Here is a 27500-nt window from a genome sequence, read left to right on the forward strand (position 1 = left end):
TATAACAGTTCATTGAAAAAACATGACTTGCCAGAAAATTGGGCAAAAAGACCAATGGCTCTTCCCTGAGCCTTGAGGCTTGACGTATGGAAACAAAAAAAAGGAAAAAAGAAAACCGGTGTTTTCTATTATGTCTTTCCTTTACAGTGTCAGGTGTTTATGAAAGAACCTCATTGCACTATCAAGAGAGACACACTTGTGTTGACTATGTAATACAAATCACAAAGTCACATTTATCCTGCTCTATTCACCCACCCCTTCCCACCAGCCTCCACTACCCTCATATCAAACTACATCCTGACCTAACATATACTACCAGTTTTTATTAAGTACAGGTAAGATTGTCCACTATTCCTCACGTAGTACCACCCCTAATTAACCCCCAATCGAGCATCAGCGCACCTGGGGGCATACATTTTGGGTCCTGTATGTGTCTGCTTGTCCATCCTTCTGCACGTCTATCCAGAGCCTCTACTCGAAAATGACTGGACAAATTCATTTTATGTTTGGCACATATGTATATGTAGTAACATCCTTGCATGAGGAACGTCAAATAGTTTTGGTATTGGAACCAATTTGGACTTTTTTCCAATTAAAAAATATTTTTTGGATAGAATCATAAAAGTTTGTATTTTCTTTTGGTAAACATTATTTATTTATTTATTTATTCAGCGATTATACACCTTACCATCTCACTACCAGCACACAACTTTGAATTATTTATTTACACACAAATACAACCTGTCGTTTTGCTGACAGGGATATTAAGGGTGGGGAAGAGAGAAAAAGGACTGAGGGAGAGAAAGGAAGTAGCGGGAAGAGAGAAGAGGGAGGGAACAGAGAGAGGATAGGAGGGAGAGAGAGTTGGGAAGGGTGAGCGAGTCGGGGTGGAAGAGTAAGGAAGGGGAGTGAGGAAGGATGGGGAGTAGGAAATGGTGGGGGAGTGAAGAAGGGGTGGGGAAGCGAGGAGAGGGTGAGGAAAGGGGAAGAGCGAGGAAGGAGGGGAGAGCAACACCTCACCACATGTTGTTACAACTCTGGGACAGGGTGGGAGTGAGGAAGATGGAGGAGAGAGGAGGGGAGAGTGAAGTGGGGAGGGGAAGGGGGTGTTCTGAACTTGTGTTTGACAGTGGGACTTGAGGAGAAGGGGGGAGGTTGACTTGAATTTGGAAGGGGGACTTGAGGAAAAGCGGGGGGGGGGGGAGGAGATTGTCCCATCCGCTGGCATTAGTACGAGATTGGAAGAAATGGGGTACGTTAAAACAGCATGTTCAAATGGGTCATGTTAAACACCTCCTGAGGAACACCACCTGAGGAGGCCTCCATGGGGGTAGAGGGGAAGGGGCTTTTGGTTCGGGGAGGGGGGGTAAGCATGAGGGGAGGAGTAGGGAAGGAAGGGCGTTTTCCTTTAATCGTCAAAAAAGATGCAGCGGTGTTCGTGTGTTTATTCAATTTTTCGCATCTGCAAAAAACTCTTGAATCTCTTAACCTGAGCCAAATTTCAAGCTGAATAATAATAACGAACATATAGTCACTGCCCTGGCCCAAGCACGTCTGGGCTTGGTGATAGGCACATTATTGCTCAAGCAGTACAGCAGGCAGTCATGCTACATGGCTGTGAAGACCAATGAAAATTTGATTCAGTGTACCAACAGGCCCACTGGTTAATTTGAAAGGAGCACTCCCTTGGGGCATGTTTAGTTTGTCAGTGACTTGCTTTTGCTGATACAAAATGTATATTGTATACATTTTGACTGTATACAAATATTTGTATATTGTATACAAATAAAATGACTTTTGATGTATATTGCAAACGGCACACCCCAGGGACATGTTCCTTTTAAATTAACTAGTACGTGCCCATACGTGCGTGGCTATACGTGCAAATTTTTTTTTTTTTAATTCAAACCGTGAGCCAGAAACAACAACCACACAGGCCGTTCCTTCGCTCTCGCGTGCCCGTACGTGCATGCCCGTACGTGCGTGGCCGTACGTGCAAACCAAAAAAAAAACTTTCAAACAACGACACAGGCTGTTCCTTCGCTCTCGTAAATGACAACTGGATTGGGGCATTGTGTTTATCTATAAATGCGGATAAGAAATCGAGAAATTATTAGAATACATTAAGTCATCACTATCCGGAAGTGGTGCGTGCCCGTACGGAATGTTCACATGCATTCCACGAATTATCGCTTGCATTGAAGTAACAACTGCTGTGATACTTACACACACAGAGTTAATTGAAATCAAAATTAAAATCAAGTTTACCTCCCTGTCTTTGCTTGCCATGACATTAGCTGCCATTGACCATTGCGACTCCTACGCCACGGTGACTAAGGCACCGATCCCCATCGTAACCGGCATGGCACGTGATGTCATCGTCGGCGAGCCGCGCATCAGCCTACGCAGCCATGCCTACGCAGCAACGTGTCTTGTCATTGGTTTGGTAAATAAATGGCCGCAGCAATGTGTCCTGTCATTGGTTTGGTAAATAAATGGCCATAACTTGGGAAGCACTTGTCTGATTAATATCAAACCTTGAAAAGGCACATACTCAGGTCCCCAGCAATATAGCTGGCAAGTTTCAATCAGATTGGACCAGTGGTTGTCGAGAAACAGCAGTCACTCACACACACACACACACACACGCACACGCACACGCACACATACACACACACACACACACAGATTTGAATTAATACAGTACCAGGCCATGTGTAACCAGACCAGAGATAGTAAAAATTTCCCCGAAAAACACTTCTCGGAAGTTCTCTCGGAACTAACATTTCTCGGAAGTAGGAATTATTCGGAATTGACGTCGATTCCCATTCACTTCTCGATTCCATTTGATTCCATCGCTGGAATCGAATACTTTGGAATCGATTCTGCCCACCTGTATTAAGCACGAAACAAGCACTCCAATGAAACAGTTGATAAGGAGCAGGTAGCTTGGCAAGTGATTAGCAATTGGCTATACTTAACATCACCCAGAGATGCCCAGAGTGTCAAACAATGTGTGAATTCGACAAATGAAAACTTTTTTTTAGCTGTCAGAACTGCTGCTGAGGTCAATTCCACAGTTTAGATTTTGAAATTAGGCTCAGTTTAAGAGATTCTCGAGCTTATCGTATGTGCGGAAATTAAATAAAGGCATGAACTCTGGTGTTTTCTTTTTAATGAACAATGAACACATTTTTAAGCATTGTGACATATCCAGCGATTCGTAGGTATTAAGATCAGCGATGTATACAGTGATTTATAGGTACGAAGCTTCATCGTATAGAAACCGACGTGTTCCAAGGCAAAGCATTTTTGAGCTGAGCAGACAAAATGGCGCATTAAGACCCCGAGCTGAAGGCCCTGTCACACCTTGACGTTTTAGCCAGCGTATGGCAAGGTATCAAAATGTATGTAAAACGCCGGCGTACGCTGAACTATTGATGTTTTTTTTTCCCAGTTTTGGACGTATTCATAACGAGTTGGACGTATGCATAACCTATTAGTAATGTACACAGAATGTTTCGATAACATATAGATAACTTATATCAACGAATGCTGAGCGTGTTGTCGGCGTTCACAACCTATGCCCAACGATAGTCTAACTTATGCATAGCGCACGGCAGCGTATCACCGACGATCACCTGGCGTACCCTATTAAAAGGCTGCGGCTCGACGATTCAAATCATAACCGCACTAGATGTCGAAGTGTCAAGCCGCTGTCACACCTTGACGTTTTAGCCAGCGTATGCCGACGTATGAAAAATTTTCCGAATACGCTGGCACACGTCGAATACGTTATGGGTAAGTTTTGTATACGTTAAGAGCACGCTGAAGCACGCTGGCATACGTCGTAGTACGCTGAGCACGTCGACAAATTTTCAGCATGTTGAAAATTTTTCGACGTATGCCAGCGTATGATGCACACGTTCCGCATATGCTGGCCATAAGTTGTAGGCACGTTACGCGATCGTTGACACACGTCGACACACGTTACTTGTAAGTTACTCATAAGTCGAAACACGTCGAGGTAATGTTTAGTGTACCCGAAACTTATTTCTAACCTATGAGTAACGTTCTTTGAACCTATGTGTAACGTATCTCCAACGCATATTGACGTATGTAGACGTATTTCACGTCTTCCGGACGACCACAGAACTTACTGAACGTCTTACTAACTTCCAGCTACCGTATGATGGCGTATTGGCAGCGTTTAGGGCAATTGGTATATAAAATGGGGTTCAAAAAGGAGGAACCCGTCAGTGTTCCAGACTCCATGTTTTTTTTTTCTTTTTTTCTTTGGCATGACGGTGATGTTGACACTTCGATTTCTAGTGCGGTTATGATTTAAATCGTTGAGCGGCAGCCTATTAATTATATTATATTATAACCGCACTAGAAATCGAAGTGTCAACATTACCGTCATGCCGAAGAAAAAAAAAGAAGTAAAAACCATGGAGTCTGGAACACTGACGCTAAACATTACCTAAACGTGTTTTGACTTATGAATAACTTACAAGTAACGTGTGTCGACGTGTGTCAACGATGGCGTAACATGCTGACAACACGTTACTCATAGGTTAGAAATAAGTTTTGGGTATGCTAAACATTACCTCGACGTGTTTCGACTTATAAGTAACTTACAATAACGTGTGTCAACGATCGCGTAACGTGCCTACAACGTCTGGCCAGCGTATGCGGAACGTGTGCGTCATACGCTGGCATATGTCGAAAAATTTCAAGCATGTTAAAATTTGTCGACGAGCTCGGCATACTACGACGTATTCCAGTGTACTACGACGTATGTCAGCGTGCTCTTAACGTATACAAAACTTACCCATAACGTATTCGACGTGTGCCAGCGTTTTAGACAAATTTTTAATATGTCGGGCATACGCTGGCTAAATCGTCAAGGTGTGACAGCCCCTTAAGCGATCTGAGTTTAGGCTGACCAAAGGCTGCCTGTTTCTGGTTTTACTGTTAATTATCTTCTAACGGGGTGCTTATATTTACCCAAACACCCAGTTTTCATTCATGCACTCCTTTTGACATGCAAAGTTTCAGGCTGTTAGGTTTCATGGTTTTGCAGTTATGGAATTCACACACACACACACACACACACACACACACACACACACACACACACACACACACACACACACACACACACACACACACACACACCACACACACACAACACCCATTTGTTATTATAGTTTAATGGACACTTTACCATCAATGCTACTGGCATACCATCTTTAATTATTACGTCACGCACATAGTACAAAGCTGGGTTAAGCAGTTGGTTCACTCTGTCTGTCTGTCTGTCTGAAAGACATCAGCCTATGATGGAGGAACTACCGTATTCTTCGGCCTTTAAGTCGATGGGGTCGAATTGGCTAATTTCCCCATTTTCTTTCCTTCATTCATAGATAAGTCAATTTGGAGTATACGGTGAAGCTAGATCAACTATGGTAGTTAGCAAAACAGTCAGTCAGAATAATAGAGGTGTTAAATTAATTCTTCTCTTCGTGTTAATTCTGGTGCTCTCTTCAAACAATCCCTCGGTGTCTCGGTGATGAGTTCTCCACTCTGGATTCACCGCGGCCTGTTCAATAGCTCGATCGGAGATTTCTCGATTCCAGAATTGACGCGTGACTCACCTGAAAGCTGGACCAGGGTGAGGGGACCACTGCATCACTCCTGATAACCTCCCCTTTGCCTTCCCATCCCAGAATTTACTTGAGCAGTCCGTCCAAGACCCAGAGGCCTGCCTCTCCCTCCCTGTAACCCCTCCACTCCACACCCGCACTGCTCCCGTCCCGCCAAGCAATATCGGCGTTACATTTTAGTGAGTTCCCATGTTACTGTCCATTTAATTGTATATTTGTGTATTTCATTTGTGTTCTTTATTGGTTTGTTTCATATTTGTTTCCAATATGAAGTTAATGAGGTTAAAGTCACGTTATGGTGACCAAAAATGTGGCCTGGGAATGCATCCCCCCATTTTAACACTACATCCATGGAAATATCTCATCTGCTTAACATTGTTTTGCTTAATGTTGCACTTTCTCGGAACACATCCACGACGTTAAGTGGAAACTTGCTGCAGTGCGTTGTAAATTAACAATTATACAATATATTTCAGAAAATATCACACTTTGCAATTATTTTTCCTTTATGCAATCCAATGTGTTAAACCATAAATAATTCGAAGCCTGGACTTCAGTGAAAAAAGTATCAACTTGTACGCCAAACAATACTATGCTTAATTTCAATTGAACTTTATATTTTGAACACTGTTGAACATTAATCAAAACACAAACCTCCAGTTTAGCAATACCTTGGCTCTGAATTTGGCAAATTGTACGGCGTTTCATCCCGAGCACGCATGTGCACTCAGAGAAGGCTATAGCAATTGCTTCAGTCAGTCTGGCAGGCAAACAAAATTGAAAATTCATTCCAAACAGAAAACGTACCCTTTTTAGGGATGTCATAAAGGACACAAACAACAGGCATGAAAAAGTAATTTAACGTGTTAAATCGGTGGTGCAAAAGAGGGTGCACCAGCGGTGGTAAACTTCTGATTAAATGGGGGGGTTTTTTGACAGCCTTTAAAACTTTTATTTTATTTCAATGCAAATATATATATATATATATATATATATATATATATATATATATATATATATATATATATATATTTGAACACTGTAGAACCTAAATGGCGTTATTGCACTTCCAAAAACGTTAATTTTAGCAGTACTTCGGCAAAACTTTGCACTGTATTGAACGAATCAAATTCGCTGTGCTCTGATGGTGGTGTGAGAATGAGATTCAGCCAAAGATGGTGGCAGCTTACGATGCAACCACAAAGCTGACTTTGTCCAAAAGAGCTGTTTGTTTAGTGCAACATTTTCTCAAAGGTCATTCCAAAAATTGTCAGTTTCTCCGAGAAGAGTTGGCAGAAAGTTCAGCTCTGAACTGTTCCGTTTGACCCAATCACTTTTTATGGTTGCCATCGTGCCTGGTATTCAAAGTTCATGAACAAAGCTAATATAGATTGTGCTCGGAAACGCAAAGAGTTTAAAAGACCCTTCCCATGTCCTTTTTTTTCTTCAAGACTGTGTGGGGTAAGGTGTTCCATGAACTATCTGGTTCGTTCATATTTTGTGGTCATTATTATTGACTCAGTAAGATTTGTTCCATCACATTCCACAAACCACATCAATTGTGTATACCTGTTCTCATTGTTCCACAAAATCTATTTCCATATGTCGAGACCACAACCCCAGTCGTGCTCTGAAGCGGAACATGTGACTTCTCCCTGACTGCTTTCTTTACTGTTTGCTGATAATATTAGTCTTTTTTTTTTCAGTCTTTACAGGCATCAAATATAATATTGCAATTGGATGCCCATGTGGACAATTTGCACAATTAAAATGGAGATAATGATAACCCATGATTGTGGGTGTGTCATTTGTTATTATCTCCAAATGTGGGTTTCAGAAGGTGGAACAAAGCCCTCCCAAGTTTCAAGGTATCCACGTCCGTGTGTGTGCATAATATATGTGTGTGTGTGTGTGTGTGTGTGTGTGTGTGTGTGTGTGTGTGTGTGTGTGTGTGTGTGTGTGTGTGTGTGTGTGTGTGTGTGTGTGTGTGTGTGTGTGTGTGTGCAATTTGCTGTTGTTGGCTGCTATCTCCACACATGGGTGGGTTTCAGAAGATTGAATGGAGACCTACCAGGTCTCAAAGTATCAACCTCCGTGTGTGTGTGTGTGTGTGTGTGTGTGTGTGTGTGTGTGTGTGTGTGTGTGTGTGTGTGTGTGTGTGTGTGTGTGTGTGTGTGTGTGTGTGTCAGTCATCATCCATGACAGTGTGACTGTTTCCAAAACATTGGTTCTCTTGAAGCAGCTCCTAAGCAGAGATCTACACTGGGCAGTTTGCCATTCCTCTCCCAACAGGCTCACAATTTGAACATGAAATCACCACAATGCAATATTGAACACAGCCAGTTGAGCCAACCCAGGATCTACATACGTATGTGTACACACACACACACACACACACACACACACACACACACACACACACACACACACACACACACACACACACACACACACACACACACACACACACACACACTGTATATGCAGAAGGACAAAATCAATTGATGAAACATTAATGCAAAATAAATCCGTAGCAATGATTAGCACAGCCATTTGAAACTACCTTTTATCATGCAATAGGGTAAGGATTAAAACAGGTATTTTTAATATGTGTAGGACGAGCATGAAGCTATATTAACTTATAATACAAATAATGAGAGGAAGAAGGATAATGACAAAGACAAGTGTACACACAAGTTCACCCAATGTCAAACGTATTCATGACATCACATCCCTGAAGGATTGCAAGATTCTTTCCTGCATTCATTGTTGTTCCCACTCAGGGAAGTCCTCAGTTTCAATTAGAATGAAATACTACTCTTGATCTTGAAGCCTCGTGTCTGTTTCCATTGCTGTTTTAACTTAACCGGGACTCAAACGGAAATTTTAACTTTGAACATCTGCAGCAGTCTCTTGTTGGATTAGGAAATGACAAAGAAGCCTCGTATACCACGTCCGTTTGTCCCATTTCAAATCTTTTAAACCTGGATGAAAGAAAAGCTTGCAGTAGCTACAGTAATTGAAGAATGGTCTACATAGTATTGGAATGCTGGAAACCCACAATCCGTGTCCTATCATAGAAATTTAATAGAAATACTTCTGCTCCCCCGGCATCATTTTGATAAGCAGTGCTTGATTAAAAGCATCAAAGTCCATCAACAAGTCAGCCAACTATAGGTATTTTAAACAAGTATTAATAATGTTGTTTGTGTAATTATTTGTTTTTGTTTTTGTCTTGTATGTCGAACCTGTAGTGTTCGAGTCAGCAACCCAGACTCGATTCAGATTCCAAACTAGGGAGGCTGAATACTCAAAAGGAACCAGTACATACATGAAGCTTTAGACTCATCTTCAAACTGGCAACTCGATCAAGCCATATTTAGTCTTTGGGAATTTTCATTGAACATATTAATTGATATCTTCCTCGAAATGGGGGATCAAAGTAATTAAGAGGCGAAAACAGATTGGCATAAGATTGGCACCTGTGAGGTGGAGCTACTTCACAGTCATGTTTGTGCATGATAATTAAAAAGTGTGGCTCGAGTCCCAAACATTGAGACTTAAGTGGTACTTGACCAAAATTTGACGATTGAAACAGACTTGAATCTTGGATCCAGTACTTCGACTAATGAAAACTTTGCACTCGACTCGAAACTCGACCATTCGCTGAGACTTTGGACTTCATTTGAGCCTCAACATGAGATTTGAGAGTGGAATCGAGCCTTGACATGAGAGTTGAATCAAGACCTGACCTTTAATAATTGGAACTTGACTCAAAATTTGAGTCTCAAAACTTGGGACTTAATTTGAGACTCGACTGTTTAGACTTGGAACTTGACTCAAGCCTCAACATGAGAATTGGGAGTTCCTTCAGCCTCGACCCTTGGGACTTGGGAGTTGACTCGAGCCTCGACCCTGAGGATTTGGGAGTTGACTCGAGCCTCGACCCTTGGGATTTGGGAGTTCACTCGAGCCTCGACCCTTGGGATTTGGGAGTTGACTCGAGCCTCGACCCTTGGGATTTGGGAGTTGACTTGATCCTCGACCCTTGGGATTTTGGGAGTTGACTCGAGCCTCGACCCTTGGGATTTTGGGAGTTGACTCGAGCCTCGACCCTTGGGATTTGGGAGTTGACTTGAGTCTCGACCCTTGGGATTTGGGAGTTGACTCGAGCCTCGACCCTTGGGATTTGGGAGTTGACTCGACCCTTGGGATTTGGGAGTTGACTCGAGCCTCGACCCTTGGGATTTGGGAGTTGACTCGAGCCTCGACCCTTGGGATTTGGGAGTTGACTCGAGCCTCGACCCTTGGGATTTTGGGAGTTGACTTGAGCCTCGACCCTTGGGATTTTGGGAGTTGACTTGAGCCTCGACCCTTGGGATTTTGGGAGTTGACTCGAGCCTCGACCCTTGGGATTTTGGGAGTTGACTCGAGCCTCGACCCTTGGGATTTGGGAGTTGACTTGAGCCTCGACCCTTGGGATTTGGGAGTTCACTCGAGCCTCGACCCTTGGGATTTGGGAGTTGACTCGAGCCTCGACCCTTGGGATTTGGGAGTGCACTCGAGCCTCGACCCTTGGGATTTGGGAGTTGACTCGAGCCTCGACCCTTGGGATTTGGGAGTTGACTCGAGCCTCGACCCTTGGGATTTTGGGAGTTGACTCAAGCCTCGACCCTTGGGATTTGGGACTTCACTCGCGCCTCGACCCTTGTGATTCGGGACTTAAATTGAACCTCGACCCTTGAGACTTGCTACTTTACTCGAGCCTCGGCCCTTGAAACTCGACTCGAGTTCTGCCATGTATTCTTCGCAACTTTTGGTGTTTGAATGTTTCCTGCACCTGGAAGGGTTTTCAAAAAAAAAAAGATATACCACAATGGTATGTGGGCATAAGGAGTCAGTCAGCTTGAGCCGGGACATTGCGTGAAATGTTTGCTTGAAGCATCGGTTAGGGTTTAGTAACTGCTTTGCCAAGCAGGCGCACACTTTTTGCTGCACATCTGGAGAGGCAAAATGTCCCGAGATGGATGTGAGGCGAGGCCGCGGGTCCAAGCGCCTGAGAATAACGGCCCTTTGTTTGACTCTTAGCACTGCGTGAACCCCTCTCTTGCATCTGACTGAACTTCGAGTTAGGAAATGCCAGAAATAAATGGTTGTGTTGTTGTTATTGTTGTTCTTATTGTACTCATTGATCCTGTTAATTTGGCTTCATCACCCGTGCACTAATCGGACATTGCTTTAGCTGTTTCACTGGTCATTTGTAAGGCACAGATCTGCTTTAAAGTGTCAAACAGAGGTCGATGAGCGTGCTTGTAGAGAAGACCCCTTGCAGATGAGTCGCTCTCAAAACCTGTCCTCATGTACTGTGAGCCAAGAAGTGATGACTTTATTCACAAATACAATTGTTAAAAATTGTTATGAAGCTACAATGTATGCATCGAATATGAATAATCTATTCTTTGAAGATTTTTGGTCTTGAACGGCACGTTCGATCCGTCTTTTTGGTTGATTTGCCAGAACCGCTATTCTTTGCAGGTTGAAGTGCTTCAACTCTTTCTGGTGTCACGCTGAATGTTGTCGATGCCTCTTAGGTTCAAGCAGAGGACCTTTCTCTTGAAATTAATGCGAAGTTGAAGAATTGCATTTCTCAGTGGTACTCATCGTGTCCTAAATAAAGCTCCAAAGCAACACTACACAAGTCGCACTCTTCTTTATAGCAAGAAGTAACACTGCCTTTCTCTTTTGTTCTGATGTTGGACAACCTTTAGTCAGCATGTTCTGAAATGGATTGGGCAGTTTTTCCATAAGATTCTCTTGATACACCATGCAATGACATTTGCTGCTTACTAATCTTCAAAAAAGGGACATGGTCATCATTTTTTTGGGCCATCCTGTACAATGCACTGCAGCCCTCCTTGCCCTGTTTGTCAACTGCATACAAACAATGATCATTGCGGGTGTACGACCGAGCCGAATTAGGAATGCCTGCCCCTGTTAGCAGCCTGCATTCAAGGCCCGAGCAAGGAGGGAGTGTAGGGGTGGGCGGTGAGACCCTCGGATAACGGTGGGAGGGCAGGGGGCTAATGAGGACACCCACGTTGTGAGTGGAGCTGTCTGCAGCCGAACAGAAAGCCCGCGGGCGAGCGAGTCGTCGCACCGGCTTTACCGTTTCCTCTCTTGCTCCCTAGTTTCCTTACGACCTCCCGTCGCCTGTGCAAAGGCGGTCACGGTCGAGGACTGACTGATGTATAGAGCAAGGTGCTGTATCGGCAACTGTTACTGAAGCTGAGAGATATTAAAGTGACGAAGTGGAGATAGAATATGGGATAGAGGTCCTCGTGGCTCAGGTGTGGCGTGGAGGAGACACATGGGCGAGAAGGCACAGTATCGACTGCTGGACACAGAGTTCTTGGTATGGTATGTCTGTCAACGTTTTTGTTTATGTGGACAAGAAAACCTAGTTTGTCTTTGGTTTTATTCTTTTGTATTTGTATCTGAGCAAGTTGGATGCATCTGTTTGAAAAGCAACTGTTCAATTTCCATCTTAGTGACCCCCTCTAACATCACACAAATCGTGTTTATGACAACAATGTAAGCATCAAACCATTGTATGACAAGTTGTTTCCATACTTTACTCGACATTGTTGTTGTTGTCTGTGTGTTTAGTATCGGAATATATTACTTGGGAGTAAAAAGTTCAAAATCCCATACTTTATCCCACATCCCAATGTGATTAGTTTTCCTGTGAATGAGAAAAGCAATGTGCTACTTTGTTCAGTAGTCTGAATGTGTGTGTGTGTGTGTGTGTGTGTGTGTGTGTGTGTGTGTGTGTGTGTGTGTGTGTGTGTGTGTGTGTGTGTGTGTGTGTGTGTGTGTGTGTGTGTGTGTGTGTGTGTGTGTGTGTGTGTGTGTGTGTGTGGTGGATGCACACGCACACATGCTTGTTTTAAGTCTGCAGGTTGAGCATCTTATGTGGATGTGAGCTCAATTTGCATTGCAATGGACTCACACTTGCATGACCACGTGACAGACTGCACATTGAGCGGGAAGTCAATATAAGCCACTTGTATGGAAACGTTATGCTGTCAAATGATTCCTATAATTATGTAATGAAGCTTCTTTCTAAATATAAAGTCAGTCATTGGTGAAAATGATCGACCAAATAACTCAATATTCTCCTTTTACCATTTGAGGTAAGGCAGCGGTGGATGGCTCATTTGGTAGTCCATCCATTGGGACCATACTCTGTGCAGAGCAGTGGTGCTGCCGAAGCAGTCTCCTGGGCTATTGGGCACAATCCTGGACGGATCACCACTCCGACCCAGGATACCAGCATGCTGGGACTCATTTTTGCCAACCTCATAAGGATGACAGACTGAATCAGCCCCACCTGGTATTAATTCAACAGCCAAGCGAAATTTGAACTCAGGACCCTCAGATCCCAAGCCCACCACTCTAGCTATTAAGCCAACACCAGGTTTGGTAGTCATCCAGCATAAATGCTCATCTTCCTCCAATCTACATCCTTGGACTAATTTGTGATGAGATTCCAAGCATCATGGGAAATTGTAGGGTATTTTTGTAAGGGTAGTTCCTTGTATTATTTTTGGTCCTGTTAAAACAAGAGAACACCATGAAAGTTTGGATAACTGTTTTTGTGACTTTCGATAAACTGATACATACCACCGAGTTGACCATTATGTTTTCATTTTTGGCCGTGAAAAACCAACACCACTCAGCAATTTTAGCACATTCACACGAAGAGGCGAATGACAGGTTTTCTTGCTGTTTGTTTATAAAAAATACTTTTACTTTCTGATCTTGAAGTTTATGAAATATTTTGAAAATGTTGAACAATGTATTATATTTCTGAAGATCTCAGGTTGACAATATGCTTGCACTTGCTTTGTACTTAGTTTGTACTTAGCTTTGTACTTAGAAATATATATATATATATATATATATATATATATATATATATATATATATATATATATATATATATATATATATATATTTCAGCGAGGAAGATAGCTCAGATAAAGCATATTAATATTTGAGCTATCTAGTCTGGGTTTGATTACCAGCCTGACTATAACGTGTCAACCTGGGGTTTTGCAGGCACAACACACCATCAATGTGTATGCCAACCCTCAGATGGATGTTAAGCTGGGTTTGCCCTTCTGCGAGCAGTACCTGGTAATTGTTAAAGATCTCACAGTGTCTTTTGTTGTAGAGTAGGCTAATTATAGTCAGCAGCCTGAACAAATTCCAAATTCCTGTCCTATGCATCTACATAACAGTTCAACGTCAGGTCAGTCAGCTGGTTCATGAAAGACCAAAGACTTCAGTCAAGTGAACGTGCTCTATGAGCCTCAGCCAATCCCCACAAAAGGATAGGATTAATTGGAGCTATTAAATAGTACAGTACAGTAGAGTGTGTGTGTGTGTGTGTGTGTGTGTGTGTGTGTGTGTGTGTGTGTGTGTGTGTGTGTGTGTGTGTGTGTGTGTGTGTGTGTGTGTGTGTGTGTGTGTGTGTGTGTGTGTGTGTCGGTCTGGTTCATAAAATTAGAATAAGGTGGCGAGAACGGGTCACGTGCTTAATTAATCAATTATAAATGATCAAGCGCTCAAGGTTTCTTTGTCATTCTGACATCAAAATAAATATTTGATGATATTATATCGGAAGATGTAAAAAAGAAATGCTGAAAATTTTCTTTGAATAAAAATCAGTGGCTATCTATTAATCTATTATCTAATCTATTATCTATTATCTAATCAATAAAATCTATTATCAATAAAATCATAAATAGAATAAATAAAATCAGAATAAATAAATAAATAGAATAAATAAAATAGAATCAGAATAAAATCAATAAAATCTATATCTATTATCTAATCAATAAATATTTGAATAAAAATCAATCAGAAAAAAAAAATCAGTGAATAAAAATCAAAAAAAAATTATCAATAAAAAAATTGATAATAATCAAAATATTAAAAATAAAAATCAGTGGCCAGTTGAAAACTGGATACCCATGTCAATATATTACAATAAGCAACTTCCTATGTTAAAAAATTAGAATCGATGATGTTTCATGTTGAGATACTGATGAGTATCTAAATTCAGTGAATTTGTCATGATGGAGATTGTAGGAACTTTTGATGCATGTTTACTGCACGAACGTGTCTAGCCATGGGAAAGAAGCATGACATCTCTGAAACGAGAAAAGCAGTGGTCAAGGCCCTCACCGATGATGGAAAGTCACAGACAGACATCACCAGACAAATCGACTGTTCACAATCCACAGTGTCTCACATCCTTAAAGAGCTTCACTCTGGGCGCAGTGTCACATCATGCAGAAATAATTCTGGAGGGAAATGGATCAACACATCAAAAGATGACAGGAAATTGGCCGCTATTGCAAGGAAGAACCGATTCCAGTCTACCAAAAACCTTGCTCATAGGTGAAACGACAGTGATGTCAAAGCATCCATGTCTACAACCGCCCACGGTCTTCGTGATCTTGGATTTCACTCGCATGTGCCTGTTGTGTTCACGGACTAATCAAAATTTTGTATCCTCTGATGACAAGGGACTCTGAGTATAGCACCATCCAATAGAGATGCATCACCCTAACTACTTAGAGCGGAGCATCTAGTTTCCACAAAACGAAATGGTAGGGGGTGGCACGAGTGTCGTGGGTATAGGACCTCTCTGCCTCCTGAATGAGACAGTTACTGCAGTTGTGTACCAAGATGTGTTGGAGAATTTCACGATCCCAACTGCCATGATGAAATTTGGTGTCAATGAGTTCATCTTCCAGGAAGACCTGGCTCCGACAGATAGCACACGACATTGTGGTTTTGTCTTTGCCTGTAAACTTGCCCGACCTAAATCCAATAGAGAATTGATGGTAAATTCAAATGCAAACTGAATGTGCTCTAACCCCAAGTGCTTCAGGAACTGAAGGATAAACGAGTCCAGTGTTGGGAATCTATGATGGGAGAAGAAGGCAACCGCACATCAAGGCTCTGATTAAAGCTAAAGGATGACCAACTAAGTACTGATGTGATTTCTCCTGTTTCTTGCCCAAAAACCAAATTTATTCAAATTTTGTGGAACAAATAAATGGATATTCGAATATTTTTTAAACTGCTGCCTTGGGTTCCAATGACAATTGCTCTTTGTTGAAAGGACATATTTATCGTTTTCCATACTTTTCTGAGAGAATATTGCTAGTTCGTTCTTTAGATGTCAGATGTCTAAGAAAAATTGAGCACTTGATCATATATGATCGAGTTATTATGCATGCGCCCAGTTCTTGTCACATTATTTTAATTTGATGAACCACACCTGTGAATACAGTCTTGTGACAAAGTCTTGGGCAACCACATTTTTCACTAATTTGTAATTTCTTTCTTGCAAGTAGTTTAAATCCACACCACACCATTTATGTGTGTGTATATATATATATATATATTTCAAACTTGACGAGACTCAAAATAATTGCTTTACACCAATAAGGCAATTCCCAGAGAGAAATATCCCACAAAACAGGAATATCCAGATGTGGCATCCAAGCAACAATCCAGAAGCATAATTAGACTGGAGCAGTTAAAAAATATAGAAAAGGGATTGAAAGGCAAAATGAACTCAGCAAAACAGATGAACAATATTTAATGATATGTTCCTTAAGAAAAAGAAATAAATAATGTGCTGAATGCACACAATAAATGGCACAGACATCAGGAGTTCAAGCGGACTCGTCTCCTGTCCGAAGGTCTCTTAACAAAAGCTATCTCCATGAGCGAGTTGCTGTCAAAAAGCCCTTTCTGTGTAAAGGTGACAAAACCAGGAGACTGAAATATGCCCAAGAACATCAGAGTTGGGAAGCTAATCAGTGTGGAAAGAATCATCTTAACATCACAGAAGTTGTCTGAAATTATTTGGACAGGAAGAAAAACAAACACAATCAAAAGATGAATTGTGGGAAACATTGCTGCATGCATGAAACAACCTCCCAATGGAATTTCTCCAGAAATTGCAGGAAAGCATTTCCAAATGGATATCTAGCTGCTGTTTTTCATGAAAAAGGTGGTCACACCAAATATTATTGAAACCCACCCATGTGTGGAGACAGCAGTCAGCAACACAACTTTCACACAAACACACACACACACAAACACACACACACACACACACACACACACACACACACACACACACACACACACACACACACTAGCGAGGTATCTGTGCTATGCACCGGGGAAATTCTAAAAAAAAAAAAAAAAAATTTCAGTCATTTCATGAAAACTCCCACTCACTTTCGGTCACATGAAGGGACCCCAAAACTGCACAGAAAATTTTGTGTTACCTGGCCCCAAAATTGAGGGAGTAGAACTGTGTAAAACCAATGTACCTTTAATTATGATAATGAAGCTGATAACAATGAGCATGGTGTTTGCTGGAGAGGGGGGGATTGGCTCTTATGTGCCATGATGAAAGAAATGGATTATTACAGAAAATAGCAAAATGTCTCAAGCGAATGTGGTGTGATGTTGCCGGAAAAGTCTGTCCACAGATAATTCCGAAACTGTGAATGCCGAACCCCCAAATGTGTCTCCACGTGGACAACTTAATTCACTGCAAAACTTTTTGATCGACTGGATTCCTCATCTTTTTCCATCTTTGGGAGAAAGATAAGCGTCATACAGGTGGAAACACAAAATCTCAATTGTATCGAGATATTACTGAACCAGCAAATGTTTCCACATGCGGTAAATGGCGAACCTGCTAATGCCGAACCTGTGAATGTGTTTCCATGTCAGGGTTGGTGGGGGGGGGCGGGGAGAGAAAGATCAGCTTCCGTTGACACGCAGAGAGACAGGGAAATTTATGAAACCTCCCACCAACCTTAGGACACTGGCCGGGATCCCAAAAGGTTCCACAGAACGTTTGGTGGGGCTGGCCTCAATATTGAGGGAGTACTTTGGGGATGGACAGACAGACACTCCTGGTTTATTGTATATTTGTTACAAAGACAAGACACTCCACAGACAGATACAGACACTAGAATCGTTACACAGACAGATTCTCCTGCTTTATACAGTGTATGTATGTATATATATATATATATATATATATATATATATATATATATATATATATATATATATATATATATATATATATATATACTGTATCAGGAAGGAGTGGAAATTGGTCGAGAAAACACATCAGGGTAGAGTAGGGTAGGGTCTTTGGGAATATCAGGAAGGAGATATTTATTATTAGGTTTTCGTCACATTAATATGTCAACAATCGTAGTAGGTATTGGTAACATGAAGATAAGAAAATGGAATGTATGATACATAATGTGGAGGATCTCAGGGGTTTTGGAGGTGGGTGAGAAAATATTCCTCCTTTTTGTGTCAAAAATGCCAGCGTATGCCAAATAATAATTATATAATTCCTGTATGAATGAGCGGAACCATGAAAGTGATTCCTTCAGGATGTGATTCTGTTGATCCCATTCTGCATCGTTGTCGGTGTCATTTAGCAGCCAAGCTCCTGTTCAGGTCGTCTGCCACTGTAATATAGCTAACGTTTCACGTTCGTTCTTCGCTAATAATTTAATACCGTATTCATTGCGATTGATTCTTAGCTGATTAATAATTCGCTATTTGCTGATTAAATGAGAATACTTTTTCATGATGATCGTTGAGATGGAGATTCTTGTGTGATTTGAACTGGGAAGCTTGTGCTCTTCTGTGGACGTTTGATATCAACTGTTTTTCAGTGATTGTGTGCAAAGATTTCTGTGCAGCCAAGATCAAAGTTTTGGCTGGGAAGCCATGTCGGCCTACTCTCGCCTTGGTTTTCCCCGCAGTCCACATACTCTTCACCAAAGTTTTCCGTGACTATTTGGTTCGGTGGGATTATTGGCATTGCTGCCTTTTCATAACATATTGGTTGACCGTCCCGCATTTTCCACCGTGTAGCGAGAGTCATCCACAAAGTATACACTGGCGTCACGTGCAGACCAATTCAAGAAGAGCAAGCAGACTTAGCCTCTCCGTGAAGGCCATTACTGAGCTATCTGGGTTTTATTCCAATCCGGGAGCAACCTGCCGTTTCCTATATATGTAGATTCAAGCACAGCACAGTCGATGGTGCACCATCTCAAATCCCCACGCTTCTCACCTAAAGCATGGTTGAAAGATGGCACAAAAATTTCACCAGGGATGATCGAATATCAAAATTTGAGTTTAATTTTTTTTTTACCCCGTTTTGACCCCTGTGTCCCCAAGTCTCCACCCACAAGCGTGTGAACCGGAGGTCAAATCCCCCAAAAATCGTTACATATTCCATGCGTCCCCCAATGTTGATTGCATACACAAAGTTTCATTTGAAATGTTTTAAAATGTGCCCGTTGTGATTGCATTTTTTGGTATTTGACCTTTTGACCCCGCCATAGGGGTGGGGCTAAAAATGGTACTGTTCTTGCATCTTATTGCCATGTGGTGATCATAACTGCCAAGTTTGGTGGATTTGTGCCGAACCGTTTAGGAGGATATAGCGTGAAGGACAGACTGACGGAGCCAATGACAATATCCCCTCGTTGTTTTTTTCCAAAAAGCATGGAGATAATAAAGATCTCAGTTTCAAGAAGCTTATAATCCAAATCTTTATTACTGCTTCCCTCTTCCGGGGTTTAATGCACAACTTTTGGGATACCCGTTCATTGACCTCACGAATTAAGCTATCGTCGTGCCATGACAAATAGATGGATGCTCGTTTTCTTTTGTTTTCTGTTTTTGTTTTTGACATACAATTTGTAGAAGTAAATTTAAAATAAATAAATCGGAGTTAAAACGTTTTATTTTTTTTCAATATCGTCGAAGTTTATCTCAAGCGATTCATCATCACGAGATGCAGGCAGTTTAACTTTCTTGGTCGTGGGTGAAACTTAGTTTTAAACTCACCCATGAGATGATGTGATTGCACAACTTTTTGGTGGTAAAAATACTTAATGTGGTCATGACCAGTAAGAGATTCGTTTTGCATTTTGTTAAGACAGCCTGTTTTAGTAAGGCATTTGCCATCCAGTTGTATCAACTCGGTTCAGTCTTTGACAGGACCAGTTGTAATTGAAAGCTGCCCGTCTGTCGCTTGTCGTAGCACTTGTGCCATCTTCAGTTAGCTTGCGGCCTGTAATGATCCCGCAGTGTCTTTTGAAAAGAGGATGCCATTGTGTGCCGGATATCTGGCTAACTTCCATGTTTGTGTTTCGCTCTATAATTAGTCCAACCTGCAGTACTGGAATGCGGATATGGCACAGACGTGATGTGCCAAATTGACTTTACCATGTTCGTGGATTCTAAATTAGCTGAAGGATGCAGAATCAGGAGCTCAGAATTAGACATGCTTAAACATCTGTGAATGTTCTTCACCCTCACATCATTAGTTTGTGAAAATATTCACTGGTGTTGGCAAACGTCCGATTGGACTGGTGGTTGACAGAAAAAGTTGTGTCAGAGAAATGACTATTAGGTTCTGGTAAAATGTCATTTGTTACTGAGCGTGTTTCTCCTTGAGTTTTATTGATCCACGCTGATTTCTTCTTTAAGGGTACTTCACACAGAAAAACTAGAAGGGCACTCGGTAGAGCGCATACCTCCGCCACGCAATGGCTGATCCACGAGAACATATCGGGCCCAATACATTTTTGAAATATCATGTTATACAGTACTATATCGTTTTTGGTCTGATCTCTCAATGGTGAAGAATCACTTTAGAAATTAAATAATTCTCGTATCCAGATCCAGATCCGGATCTTCACCAAAATTGAATCAATTCTTCCTTGTCATACACCCAATCTGTGCACAAAGTTTCGTCCAAATCAATACACAACTTTTTGAGTTATCGTGCTATATATCGTTTTTGGCCCAATCTCTCAATGGTGAAGAATCACTTTAAAAATTCTAGGAGTTGGATCCGGAACTGGATCTTCACCAATATCTAATCAGTTTGTCCTTGTCACACACTGAATGTGTCCACAAAATTTCATCCGAATCCGTCCACATCTTTTTTGAGATATCCTGTACACAGACAAACAGACAAACAAACAGACAAGCCGGTAGGCGACATGGGTGGTCGCTATATAATTGCATATTAGTCATACAGTTTTTGATGGATCGGGCTGAATTTTTTTGACAAAGATGTTGATTATAGTGCGCATAAAAGTGCAGAAGCCGATTTTTGATTTTCGAAAAAAAAAAATATAAATATTTTTCGGATTTTTTCAAAAATTTCAAAGTCCCGTTGCTCGGCAACGGTGGCGTCCATAGCAACGGTGCTCAAAAGCATACAACTAGATCCTGGTATGAACCTTCCGGTCAAGTTTCATCAAAATCGGTTGACTCCTCTGGCCTCCAGAGCTGTCCATTACATACAAACAGACAGACGGAAAACCTGAGAATAACGGTAGTCTAGCGACCACCCAACAGAAAGGGGTGAAAACATAACGTCCTTCACCTTCGGTGGTGGAGGTAACAAGTGGAAAGGATTGAATGCAACATAAAAAACCATTTTTACAGAGCCAGTTTATTACAAAATTTATTATATTTTATATATGTATAATATATATTTTATATATGTATATAAATATAATATATATATATATCAAAAGCCAGTTTATTATATTTATTACAAAAAAAACTCTTAATTTTGATTGTGGCCACTGAAGATCCCTTGATATCTTAATGAAGATGTCAAGGGATGACAGTCTGCCGATGTGATGGTCTGCTGGACGTCCCATTAAGAGGACATTGCTCATGATGCTGAGATCCCAAGTTTAAATCCCATCCGTTGTATGTTGGTTTGTCCACCGGCTCATAATCCCCTTGTTTTACATGTGGAAATACATTGACGTCTCCTCATGTCCTTGTCCTATGTGTAATATACGTGCTTGTCCCACAAGCTGCTTTGTGGGCCTTGGACAATGTACAAAAATGCCAGTGTCCATCATCTCGAGTGAAATATTTTTCAATATAATTTTGGCTGCCGCTTTTGTGAGAAGTGAATCCTGTCTGAGCCAATGACGTCATACCGTGCGATGCACATTGTGACGTCATAAGGTCAAACATTTTCAGCAGAGTGATCACGTATGCAATTTAGGATCATTGTTCCCTTGTTTAACTTTCTCAATGCACAATATTTCCAGCAGATATGGATTCAAGGAGTAAAAATTTTAAAAAAGCATTTTCTTTTCTGGCACTCTCATGCAATCTGGTTTCTCCGTTGCATCTCCAACCTGAATGCACACGCCAGTCATGCTTGCAATTTGCTCGTCTGTCCTTTTCATAGTCGAGGGCCATATGAATAGATTCCCATTATGACTGGTGTATCGGTTAAAGCACCGTGAACACTGTTCAAAATTGCTTATTTGTTTTTCATGTTTTAAAAAAAATATTTCATTAAAAACAAACAGTCTTTCTTTTACAGTGTCATCATCAGCATTTAATGCACAACAGGTTTGCCTCCTATAACCAAAAATAATTAATTAATTAATGTTTATTTCCGAAAACTGTTATGTCACCAGTGCTCCTTGTGCAGCGATGTTTCTAAAATACCTCTCACATTTTCCACCTGTATGTCTAAAACTATTTTTGGGAAGGATATCTATATATATATATATATATATATATATATATATATATATATATATATATATCTATATATATATATATATATATATATATATATATATATATATATATATATATATATATATATATATATATATATATATATGAATCAATCAGGATATTTTTTTCACTTTCACATTAAGAGTAAGGTCAGGTGGGACAAGATGCCCCTTTAACCTCCTTGGTCCTGGTTACGTGTTCAGTATCCCGAGTGTCCACACCAGAGGACTCCCGAGCTGATGACGTCGCAGGCAATCTAAAATTAAATAATTTTCGCTGTGCTGAACTAAAGGATTCAACGGGGTTCTTCCCTCACCTTATTATACTTCTTTTTATTTCTCGTCATATAAGGAGGAAAACAAAAGAAACAGTGAAGATGATGGTCGAGCATGAATGTATCATCCCTCACACGTAGCAGCAGCGATATCTGTATCTATAGACAGATATTCAAAACAAAATGTACACATATTCACAATATCATTTACTTGCACCAATTTGAGACCAATCTAAATGTTATAGTGTGAGGCAAGAGCTGAGGGATGATGATGATGATGATGGAATCTGAGTATTTGGATATGGGTGAGGAGGGGGGTAGTACCGGTTAGCGGGGATAGACAAGGGGGGTACTGCCGCCTCAGAAATGTAACCAAAAGACCACATGTTGAGTAACAAGTAACAATATATTTACTTTTACTTCCATAAACATTTTCACTGATTCTGCATGCAAAGTGCTCCATGAACACGGCGGAGAGGGATATCAGCTGAGGGGAAAATCTCACTTCTGTGTTAATCACTGGAAGAGGCAAGCGGGATCATACCCACTCCAGCGTAGTCATTCGTCGACCAGTTGCTCCATAATTCCATCTCTCACCATTACACATGTTCAATGTAAACATAGCGGAGGAGGCGGGAGTTCTTAACTTTCCCTTTCACTGTTGCCTGCTTCAGCCAATCATTGGTCTTAACCTCTGCGTGACCTTGGATATGCGCCTTGACAACTGGGTTGAAGGACCAAGCGGCGGTACAGAGAGAGGTTGAGTGGATTGACATTTTTTTTTCTCCCCTTTACATTTCACAATGCCAGTTAAGAGTGATAATAACCGAGAGAATGAATTATGTAAATTGTTGTTTGAACTGCAGTTACAAACTAGAGCGGCATTTGGGAGAGCGCATACCTCCGCCAGGCGGAACAGTTCACGTTTTGTATCCCACCGATAGGTCGGATCTGAATCCAGATTTTCACCAAAATCGAATCAGTTCGTCCGTGTCACGTACTAAACCTGTCCACCAAATTTCGTACAAAAAATGTCCATAACCTTTTGAGATATCCTGCTCACAGACAGACAGACGAACAGACAGACAAGGCGGAAAGAAAACAACCTCCGTCCGCCTTCAGTGGCAGAGGTAATAATACGCGAGAGTCGGCCGATCCCGAAGCTTCAATTTCTAGAGAATACAAGAGGATGGCTCACAGCATCGGTGACACAAAACGTCCTGTTTTGTTGGCTTTGTTTATTATTCGACAGTTGAGGAATCAAGTGGCAGAGCCAAGTCTGCCTCTAACTGCAATCCGTGCACCGAGAAAGGCTTTGCGGATTTAAAATAACCCTCTCACAGACTATTGATACATGTGGAGAGTCGAGAACGAGTGTTTCATGTCAATATGGATCTCTGTTTTTAAAACCATCAAGTGCTTTATGTCAAATTTGTAACACTTGGTTTTCCATCCCCATCTTGAAGTCTGCTGATGTCGTGGTCGTCATTATGGGTACATTTTATGACAGTGGATTTAATGCTGGAGGAGGCCATGAGGCCAATCAGGCTGGTGCAATGGTTGCCAACCTATGATTGTTTGTCCGCGCTCTTTCATTTTTTTCAGTGCTGAGCATCAAACAAGGAAACATTACATCACGTACCGTCCTTAAAGTCTTTGGTATGACGTCTTGCCCGGGGTAGGGGTTGAACCACTGACCTCCCAGACCCGGAGTTGATACTCTAATAATTACACGACCGAGTCTGGGTCTGGGATTATTAACAAAGTTATTAGACCGGCGGTATTTTTACAGTCACATTCGTCCATTTGAGGGATTTTATAAATACGATGTCTGATTATTATTATTATTATTATTATTATTATTGTTATTATTATTATTATTAGTTCATGATGATGTCTGGTTTCACGACTGATTATAGGGGCTGCAATCATAGTCTCGAGGTTATGCACACTCACCTCGGATTTCAAATGTCGACCCAGCTACAAACTGGTATCTATCATGGTGTTTTGTAGGCAGGGCAAGACATCAGTGGACATGAAGTTGTCCCTCAGATGGATGTTAAACTCGGTGTCCATCTGCTTGCATTCTGTTGGTGGACATTGGAGATCCCACGGGTCTTTTGCGAAGACCAGGCGAGTTATCTTTTACCCCACAAGCAAATTGCAAATTTGTGTGCGAACGCTGCATCAGAGGGACAACCACACCTCATTGATGATTCAACGAGCGGTCTGAATTCAGAGATCAAGCCAGTCCACTATACGTTCTCGAACAAAACAACAACAATAGTAACCGATTGTACATTGTTGTCAGTTAGGGTTAGTGCTTTCCTTTCTTGGTGTACCGTAGAGTAAACAAATACAAATGTTCAGGTAAATTGCAGCATTTATATTCAATAGTTTTATCACCTCCGCCACCGAAGGTGAAGGAGATTATGTTTTCACCCCCTCTCTGTTTGTCTGTTTGACTGTGTACAGGATATCTCAAAAAGTTGTGGACGGATCCGATGAAATTTTGTGGACAGGTTGGGTGTGTGACGAGGACGAACTGATTAGATTTTGGTGAAGATCCGGATCCGGATTCGACTACTATAATTTTTTTAGTGATTCTTCACCATTGAGAGATAAGGTGATACTAATATAGAGCACGATATCTCAAACAGTTGAAGACGGATTTGGATGAAACTTGGTGGACAGGTTGGGTGTTTGACAAGGAAGAAATGGTTCGATTTTGGTGAAGTTCCGGATCCGGATCTGGATACGGGAATTATTTAATTTTTAAAGTGATTCTTCACCAGTGAGAGAGCGGGCCAAAAACGAAGTAGTACTGTATAGCATGATATTTGAAATATTTATTGGGCCCGATATGTTCTCGTGGATCAGGCATTACGTGACGGAGGTATGCGCTCTACCGAGTGCCCCTCTCGTTCAATATGTACCAACAGGATAGAAAAGTTTTGACCGATGGTCAATATTTTACACGTCTCAATTCTTTGGAGTCAGAGCCACGACTGGGAAGGGATATGAATATTGTGACATTTTGCAGATGTAACATGTAGTTAGCCCATAAAGGATGTTGGAATGGACAGCTTACTGCAAATTTGAATTGGATACACAAACGACAATGAAATGTTATTTTGGGATTTTATTATTTTTTTGCTCGTGTTTAAAAGGCTGTTGAATGGTAAAGGATTTGCTTTAAAGTGATGGCGAGTATGTGGGGGGAAGTCATCATGTGAATTGGTGCACGCCGTGGATTTTGAACACGGCGCTGAAAAAAAAAATTGCCTTCACTTATCGAATCTAGGATTTTTCTTGCAATTGTTGTTTTGTTGCAAGTATAATTATTTACGAATTTTGCTGATAGAACAGCTCTGCTTAAGTCGTCGGCATGGCTGCGGAAATCTCCGTGTTGAGCCGATAAGAAGGGCCGGAGAAAAATACCAGCAGAACCACATTCGGTGAACCCTTCCCACTGCGGTTTGTTTCGATTTAATATCCTCGGTAGGACATGAGCAAAGCCTGGATGATCTCCTCTTCATCTTTTTGGTCAAACAATCTTGTGGCCATTGCAGAAACAACAGAAGACCGAAGATATTAAAGCCTGTTTGAACTGAGCACTTTAATGCAATAATGGCTTCTTTGTATCTGCTCTGCATTTGTTCCTTTCCCCACCACCACTGTGTCTTCGGAGTTTGAACATAAATCTGGCAATTGCATCTCGTCCTGCGTCAAGGGAAGAACTGAAAGCAATTATTTTCGGTTACAGTATTATCCTTACTCGTTCGTGTCTTTTGCTATTCTGGTTTCCTCTCGATATGACGGTGGCTGACGTTAACTCGGAGTCTTGGAACTGGACTTGTCTTCGTCTGAAGTGTTCGGGGACTGAGTAGCAGGAATGGGTTGGTGTTGCTTGGCTTGCATTTCTGAGGCTGCGAGTACGAGATGGGCAGGCACGGATGTCTGTATTGGCAGTTTCCTTCCTGGCAAGCCAGCCCTAGGGAGGCAGCAATCTACGAGGAATGAACTTCCCTTCCTGCTCTCTTGCAGAAGCATCATCTCAAGTTTTTCTTCGTCCATGTTTCTCTCACATCTGTTTTGCCCAAACGTTAGGCCATGGAGCATTGGAAGATGCTGAGCATCAGCATTGTTTGCTGAAGAAAAAATAAAGAATTTTCACTTCTTCAGCAAAGAGAACAATGTGGATAGGGTGAGCTTCCATCCTCTTTCTGCAATTTATTATTTTCTTATGGAACCAGAGCAATGCCTTGCAGAGGCCTGGGGTGAGGAGAGAGAGAGAGAGAGAGAGAGAGAGAGAGAGAGAGAGAGAGAGAGAGAGAGAGAGAGAGAGAGAGAGAGAGAGAGAGAGAGAGAGAGAGAAAGAGAAAGAGAGAGAGTCGTTGGCTCCATATGTGGGTTTCGCAAGGTGGAACAGAAGCCCCCAGGTCTCGAAGTATCCACCTTTGTTTCAGGAAGGGATCATGATTCATGAACCAAGTTGTGGTTTTCTTGTTGTCAATGGATGGTTCCGAGGGCCTTTTTTCAGGATCTCGGTGTGTGTGTGTGTGTGTGTGTGTGTGTGTGTGTGTGTGTGTGTGTGTGTGTGTGTGTGTGTGTGTGTGTGTGTGTGTGTGTGTGTTAAACCTGATGTAAGTTAATCCTTTACTCATTATGGTTGTACAACTGGCTCTGCAGCCTTCACATGCACAGGATGTCCCATTTTATTGGTTTAAATTGTATGGACACCAGACATTGCATACGTATTGTTTCAGTGTCCGTACTTGTGAAGTGTCTTTTCGAGCAGTAAGCCTGAACCTTTGCCCTCTGTTTACCTTGTTGAGTTC

At 41.5% G+C, this 27500-nt stretch overlaps 1 protein-coding gene across 10 annotated transcripts in view; it reads left to right on the forward strand.

Annotated features, from left to right (window-relative positions):
* The window catches only part of LOC147022139 (transcription activator GLI2.L-like), a 312620-nt gene that overhangs the window by 192289 nt on the left and 92831 nt on the right, over positions 1-27500 (forward strand). The window contains exon 1 of one of the 10 annotated variants that reach the window (XM_085892762.1): positions 10288-12086. The exons of 8 other annotated variants lie outside the window; for them this stretch is intronic. The gene's annotated coding sequence lies outside the window, so the exon portion shown is untranslated. Of the gene's footprint in view, positions 1-10287; positions 12087-27500 lie in introns of those variants that run through there. One more of the 10 variants, XM_085892761.1, reaches the window with a different exon arrangement.

The sequence above is a fragment of the Eptatretus burgeri genome, chromosome 8 (assembly GCF_056783735.1).
Source record: "Eptatretus burgeri isolate ZD-2024b chromosome 8, Ebu_testis_v1, whole genome shotgun sequence".
NCBI classification, from domain to species: domain Eukaryota; kingdom Metazoa; phylum Chordata; class Myxini; order Myxiniformes; family Myxinidae; genus Eptatretus; species Eptatretus burgeri.